This window comes from Excalfactoria chinensis, chromosome 13, assembly GCF_039878825.1.
Source record: "Excalfactoria chinensis isolate bCotChi1 chromosome 13, bCotChi1.hap2, whole genome shotgun sequence".
In the NCBI taxonomy this organism is placed as follows: domain Eukaryota; kingdom Metazoa; phylum Chordata; class Aves; order Galliformes; family Phasianidae; genus Excalfactoria; species Excalfactoria chinensis.
Genome location: NC_092837.1, coordinates 6,114,130 through 6,121,568, shown reverse-complemented (window position 1 = coordinate 6,121,568; position 7,439 = coordinate 6,114,130). Strand labels below are relative to the sequence as shown.

Here is a 7,439-nt window from a genome sequence, read left to right as displayed (position 1 = left end):
CATCATCATACCACAAGCCTGGCAGGGCAGGCAGGGAGCAGTGACTGCTGTAATAGTGTCACCATTTTCAAAACAAGGTCAAGCACCATGCCTGTGGGTGAGGATCCTCATCAGGGGATGGTGGGAGCTGTTTGGACATGCAGGGTTGGATTCCAACTGATCCTGACACTAAGCATCCTCCCTGCCCTGCTGTGACCTTATGCCATGCTCCCTGTGCTCATCCTGGCCCTGATCTCTGTGTGCCTTGCCTACCTCTTCTGATCTAACCTTGCTGGGAGGACTCATGCTTTGTATTTGGGGCCAGCATGGACTCCAGTAAGTCCAGGAGGCTCGGTGCATCCATGGGCAGGTTTTTGGGGCGGGTGATCTCTGTGCGGCTGTAGCTCCACTGCAGGGTCAGCTTGCCCATGAGTTACAATTACTGTTGTAATTGCTGTGGGAGTAACTTTGCTGTAGATTTGAAGGGTTTAAATGGGGCAAATCTTGTGGGAGAGGTAATACCTTTTATTAGGTGGAGAAAACAAATCAGCTTTCAGGTACGTGAGCCCTTCTTGACATTATTGTTGCTGTTATTATCCCATATTGGTGCTATTAGAAACGAGGGCATTGCATTAGAGGGGAAGCACATTATGCAAGTGTTTAGACTTGCTGGTAACTGCTCTCTGCTGACAGCTATTTGCTTAATGATATGTTGGAGCAGAAGCCAAGAGCAAGGACGAGCAGAAGGAGCCCTGCCTGGGCTGTGGTGCTCTGGGAAGAGGGCAGCAAAGACCTGGTGGTGGAGGTTCTTGCCCTCTAGCTCTAAGGAGAACCTAAGTTCCATCCTCTGTATCAGATAGGGCTCAGCCCCTGGTATATTCCCAATGGAGTGCCCTGAAGAGCTTGCACAAGGTCAGGTTCAGTGCTACTGCCCATGCTGGAGGCAGAAATATCTGCCAGTCTCTATGGGTATGAATGTGACTGGTCATGTTCTCAGTGTCATGTGCTGTCTGGGGCAGGTTGCAGAGCCAGTTTTTCTGCTCCCAAAGTGGGACTTGGGGAGGAGACCGCAATCCTCAAATAGCATCCGTGCTGCCCGCTGCTAGCCAGGTGCCGAGGAGCCCACTCAACTTTCCTGCTCCAGGTAGGACACTTTCCTTCGTATCTGATATCACTGTGGGCATTTGCAGACTGGCTTATCGATGCTGTGGGCTGGAGGAGAGGAGTGGGAGTGTGGGGTAACACACAGGGTGAGGAAGGAGCAGCCCTGAGTCAGCTTTGCTCAGGGGCGTCTCATGGATGGAGATGGGACATAGTGCCTTGTCCTCTCTGGGAAGGGCTGCAGTCCTCCTCAGTTGTGTCTGGAGGCACTGGGACCACACAGACTATCACATGTGATGGAGATAAGAGTGCTTGCTTTGTTTCCTGATGCTCTGCTCTCCATGAACCTCCCTCTTTGCTCAGCTGCAAAGGGAAATATGCAGCTCAGCACAGCTGGATTTCACCTGCCTGTGCTTTAGCTCACAGCTCCATCTAAGCCTTGGAGCCCCAGACAGCTGTGATGATGGGTGCTCGCTTGGCATAGAGGCACAAAGCAGGAGCAGCCCCTTGGGTCTGGGGTTGAGCTGCTGTTGGGTGCATGGGACCCAGGATCAGGGAATCGGCTGCACTTTCCCAGGGGCTGCCTTTCCTTTTGCTAATGTTTGATTCTTTTTAATGATTTTAGATTAAAAAGTAATTATTTCCAATTAGGAGCTGCACTTCTTAATTACGGAGAGGAAGCAGATTGCTATTCATTATTAATTAGATTTTTACCTTTGCACTGATTGTGCCTTTGTCAGCCCCTACCTGCGCTCTGCCTGCGGCTTCCAGGAGCAGGTATGGAAAACACAGATCAGTGTTATCAGCCCAGAGGCTGCCTTGTGCTTCGCTGCCCATGGACAGTGTCATTTTGTGGGTTTAAAAACATTAAATGAAAGCCTTCACCTCCTGCCTCCCTCCACCAGCAATGAGCAGAGACCACTCTGTAGTGTGCTGGGGCAGAGGGCCGACCCTGGTGCCCCCGCCTTCAGCATGGCCCTGCTCCCTGCCCTGCTGCCTTCCCTCTGCCACAAGTGCCAGTTTTGCTCTTTGTGTCTGACAAGGAGGGTTTAAGCTGCCAAGTGCTGGTTTTGGGGCTCTGTTTGTTCTTGCTGTTTTTAAAGAAATCTGTTTGCCTTTTTCCGAGCTGCTTTCTTCACCGTCTGTCACTGCTCAGGCACTTAATCAATGCTCAGAGTTTTCTTACTGCTGCTGCCTCCATCTCCCTTCCTGCTCTCATCCCATCCCTGAGGGATGTCTCTCATCTGTAGCTTCTCCAGAACCACAAAGCATGGGGCCTTATTTACCCTTAATTTAAAATGGTTGGAATATTCCTGTGGTTTCCACCTGCTCCCAGGTGGGTTTGTAAGGGGAGTAAGGGAGTACCTCCCTGCACACTCGGTCTCCACAAATAGTGGAGACTAAGGAGGAATTTTCATCCCTGAAAAAAATAACATGATTTTCCCTCTGTGTGCCATAGGTGTGACCACTTTGTGCCCCAGCACCCTTTGGCTGTGGTGAAATGTCCACGATCCTGAAATGTGAGTGTGGGATGGGAGCTGAGGAGGGACCGTTCTGGGGGTGCTGCCATTAATGACCCTCCCCCTGTGCCCACTGTAGGGTTTGGACGGGAAGAAAAGGAGAGAGAGGAGAAGGAAGAGGAGAAGAAACAGGAAGCAGAGGAGGAAAAGGACGAGGTATGGGAATGCTGGTGTGGGTGTGTGGTAGGATGGGGCCAGCCCCAGAAAGGGGTGTCGGTGGCATGGGGATGGATGCTTTGTACAGCAGTAGTGGGAGGACTTTGAAAGCCTCCAAAGATTTAGTTTATATCCTGTCTGTGAAGGGCAGTGGTATCTGACTTGTTGTATTCACAGCTGGTGGTTGATGCTGAGCCACCTGCAGACTGTGTGCGTGGCTTTTCCATTGACAGCCTGGCTCTTTCTACCCATGTAACTTCTCCCTATCCTGAATAGCAAATGGGGGAGCAGGGCCTCTGGTGACCCTTGTCCTTCCCTCTTTGCAGGGAGCTGGGGATGGTGACAACAGGAGCAGCAGCAGCAGCACAGAGAAGGTAAGTGTCCAGTGTGCCCCACGATGAGCTTCCCAACACCAACCACTGCACACATGCTCCTTTTGGGGGGCATTCAGTACCTGGAGGCACCCAGCCCTCCTCTCACATGGTGCTGCTTTTCTTCTTATTCCATCCCCAGGACGAGGGCCATGCTGAGGATGATGAGAAGGAAGCCCAAGAGTAGACTTGCTGAGTACACCGAGGAGGTGGGGATGCTGAAATGGGCTGACCACTGGTAGCCAAATAAAAGCATTTGGATCCCAAAGAGAGATGCTATTTATTCATCCCAGCGAGCTGTCAGTCCCCAAAACAGGTGTGAAAAGGCAGGTGGTGGGGAGCAGGTTTTGGTCAAGGTCGTGAAAAAGGATGGAGAGAAACTCTTACATCTGAATGGCATTTCCTATTGATCGAAACCGCACCAAAAGCACTCACAGGGGGAAAAAAGTAACCCCAAGCCCAGGATGCTGAGCGTGTTGCTGCCTGGTGCTTTGCCGTGGCTGGGAGAGACAGGGAAAAAGGGGAAAAATGAGCTCTCACCGCCATCTACCGGGACCGGGACGAGTGGCAGCGGTCGGGGGTTTCGTAACAACTCGCGGGGCGTTGGGTATGGCTTCCTCAGAACGACCTTATGCCTTCAATGGTGCCGATTTCAGACAAAGCTGGGTTTAGCAGTCAACGTCGTGGAGGATTTTACTTGAAACCGCAGAATTTTTGGCTTTAAGTATTGTTTTCTCGGAACAAATGTGGCTGGCTCTTGTATAACCACAGTAAACAGCAGGAGCGATGCTGAGGAATGTTGTCTTAATTAACCAGCATTGAGATTAAAGGGAAAACATGGAGACAGAACAAACAGACCAACCCAGCAGCTAAAGTGGGTTCTGGAAGGCCGAGCCTAAGTGCACTGTGGTCAGGAGAACAAGGACACCTCAATGTAAAACAGCCCCAGAGGGCAGTGGAGGCTGCAGTGCCCTGTATGTCACTACGTGGGACTCGTGCATGGGATACAGACTACTTCCAAACGTGGAACACCCACAGTGCCTTCGGGCTTTGCTCCCACAGGATGGGAATCTCTGGGATTTAATGTTCATAGTTCCCATCCTCGCGCTGCCCCAGATTCCAGTGCTTCATGTGCTCAGATCCAGTGTGTGCACATCCTTGCATGGCTGAGTGCTGGTGAGTATTGAGACAGGGAAAGTCTCACTGTGTTTTATGGGCCCTTCCTTGGGCCAGTGCACAGAGATCTGTGCAAATGCAACACCTGTTTTGTGGCTCAAGGCAAAGTGGCTCCAGCGAGTGGCTGTGTGAGCCAACCAAAGGAGCCCCAAATGTTCTCCATCCCTTACTCTGCATTGTGCCCTGCACATCACAGTGTGCTGCCTTGGTTTGAAGCCATGAGGTTTCCCCAGAAAGCTGCAGGCATGAAAACCATTTCAAATCACCCATGGTCTCTAATTCCTCATTATGTCTCAGCCCTGGTTTGCATCCAGGTGACATGAATGGGATTACAGCACAAGCATCAATGCCAGCCAAATGAATCAAGGGCTTTAATAATTCTTCTTGGAGGAGGCAAAAGGCAAGCAAAATATCTGGCTTTTGGGAATGCTGAGGACCTTAAACAGAGTGAATTGTATGGCCCCATGTGTTGCAGTGGCTGGGGACAGAGAGATGTCCCCCAGCATGACCTCAGGGCTTGCCCATGGATGTGATGGCCGAGCACTTCCCAAGTACTGCTGGACACCAAACCTGTCCCTACTGCGGTGTTTAACCACCAAATCTGCTCAAAACATCTGCAAGGTTCAACCCTGGATGTGTCATTGGATGGTGAGGAGAAGAGCGTGGACAGAGTCATGTTGAGTGCCCATCGTGTCCATCCAGCTCAGGGAGGGGTGGAGTAGGAAAAGGAGACAGCAAGAGAAATCAGCAGCCAGGGAGTTACTTAAGCAAGCCTTGTTTACGCACATCTTTTCCTCTTTATATAACCTCCCCGAGGCAGCAGGAGGAGGAGGTGTGCAGCCTGTGCTCAGGGAGCAGCTGAAGGGACCCTGCACGAACCTTGCAGAAGCACAGCTACCATGAGATCCTGGGCAGGGAGAGAGGATGGATTTCCATGTGATTTATTGCAGAATTGCCCCCACATTATGGTGCTGTTGTTGCTGTTGGTTTGGTTTGGGTTTTCCTTTTATTCTTCTCTGAATATGAAAGGTTTCAGATCAGAAATTCTGACCTTCTGTTTTGCTCTGAAATTTTCCATCTTGCACATCGGGGCTGCATTCAGCAAACGAGGGCGTGTTGTTACATAAAAGTGTCCTGTATGGAAACGAGCCTCTCCGAGGTACAGATCAAACAGAAGTCTTTCCTTTGTTCCTGGGTGACCTTCCCCATGGAAAACTGCGAGCAGCTTTTATTCATTCCACCAAGCAGTGGAAACAGTCAGAAATCCCGAGCTTCCCAGAAAAGCCGATTCCTGCAGCCCTGCTATGATCTGGTAATCCCTGCAGGGCGCCGGGCAGAGGCTTCCTACAGACCAACCCTTCTATTTTTGGGCTAAATAATAGGAAAAGGAAAACCACATCAGAACGTGCGTCTCGCAAGCAGAGGGTACTTTGGGAGGGTGAGTTTCTCCTTCCACTCCTGCTCCCTGGAGACTTTGTGCTGAGTTCTTCTGCAATTTGTCCTCTCATTCTAAATAGATGTAAATGGCTTGTTGCTATGTTATAATGAAAAGCTGGAAGTTCCATTGGAGCTTTATTCACTGCAGTGCCTGGATTTATTTTTTCATACAAACAGCTCTGAGTGCACCAGTCCTGCACTCCTGCACAGCACTCTTTTCTTTTCTCCCCTGCAAACAGCTTCTCCTGCCTCCCATGTTTGCTCTTTCAGGAAAGCAAAGAGGGGTCTTTATTCTCCGAACCCAACTGCAGTGCATTCATAACATCCACAAAGCAGCAGTGCTGGGCTGATTGCAAAGGAACACCTGCAATTTCCTCCAGCAGATCTGGTGATCAATCCAAGGAGCAACAGCAGCCTGAGCCCTCTAAAGCTGTGCTGTGTGGGCATCTGGAATCCAAAGACCAGGGGGCAAAACAGCGTGGGCAGAAGGCACGGGTAGGAATGCTGCTCCTGCAGATGGAGGAGCTGCAGCTGTCCCTGCAACACCAATGATGTGATTGTAACCATGCACTACGACTGCACCATGGGTGCTCCGCACCGTGGTTTTGCCACACATCCCAGGGCCACCACCTGGAGAACGGGGACAGTTCTGACCTCAGCATTTCTGCATCTGTGCCTATGGAAAAGGGCATCTCTGTGTGTTTTTTATAGGACTTTCTAGGAGACTGTGTGACAATGCTCTGCCCACCTCATTGCCAAGATGTCTGTATGAATGATACAAGCCAGATACTGATCTGCCCCCCCCCCCCCTTCCTCTTCTGCCTCCAGGACACCAGGCAGAAGCCCAGTTACGTGAGCACTGGGATAGCATTACATCTCAGCACTGTCTGCTCTGTCCATGTGACAGCCAACACGTTCCTCTAGGAACAACGATGCCCCGGGCACAGCCTGTGTGACTCAGAAAGGAAAATATTAAAGCTTTCTTCAGCTCCCCAACCTTGCTTACAGCTGATCCTACTTATCGAGGAGCAGCTGAGTATTGGGGCTCAGGAACAACACTGTAATAGATGTGACTGCTGTCTGCTCAGCACCGAGTCAGCACAGAGCAGTGTGGCAAAGTGCTGCAGCCACCAGAGCAAGAAGGCACAAAGTTCCTGCAGAGAGCTGAAAGGAAAGGTGTGTGTTACAGCCGGGAGCACAGCCACCTCCAGCACCACCTCCCTCCTTCCCTTCACTGAGCAGAGCCGGCTCTGAACTGCATGCTGCAAACAGAGAAACTTGGCATCTGCACAATGTCCTGGACAGAGAAACGGGATGATGCAAAGAAGGCAAAAATTCCAAGAGGCTGCTGTGCTTGTTGACATGCTGGGAGGCATGTGATGCAAATGATCCCTGCGTGCTGTTTGCACGTACTGAGGTGTCAAAGTCATTCCTTGGGCCAACTCCGAAGGGTGCTGCATGCAGACGAGCCAGGATCCAGGTAGGAACAGGGCTGCACAGGTTCAGAAACACAGGCCCAGAACTTTATCCTAGGCAGGCTGCTCTGGCTCCTATCCAGCTGTGCTGGATCCCTGTGCTGTACTGCAGCCCCTTTGCTACTTCTTGGCTGGGACGCTGATGCTTCCTCCTGGCATTTTGGAAACAAGGAAACATGTTTCACCCTGCACAACAGGATTTTCAGGTCTGAAGGAAGTCTCAT

General features: G+C 51.1%; 1 long non-coding RNA gene across 1 annotated transcript; it reads left to right on the top strand.

Annotated features, from left to right (window-relative positions):
• The first annotated feature begins 2,537 nt into the window (after window positions 1–2,537).
• On the top strand, window positions 2,538–3,392 carry LOC140258011 (uncharacterized). Its single transcript, XR_011905164.1, has 4 exons — window positions 2,538–2,600; window positions 2,680–2,756; window positions 3,083–3,130; window positions 3,270–3,392. It is a non-coding gene; the product is annotated as an uncharacterized lncRNA (long non-coding RNA).
• The last annotated feature ends 4,047 nt before the right edge of the window (window positions 3,393–7,439 follow it).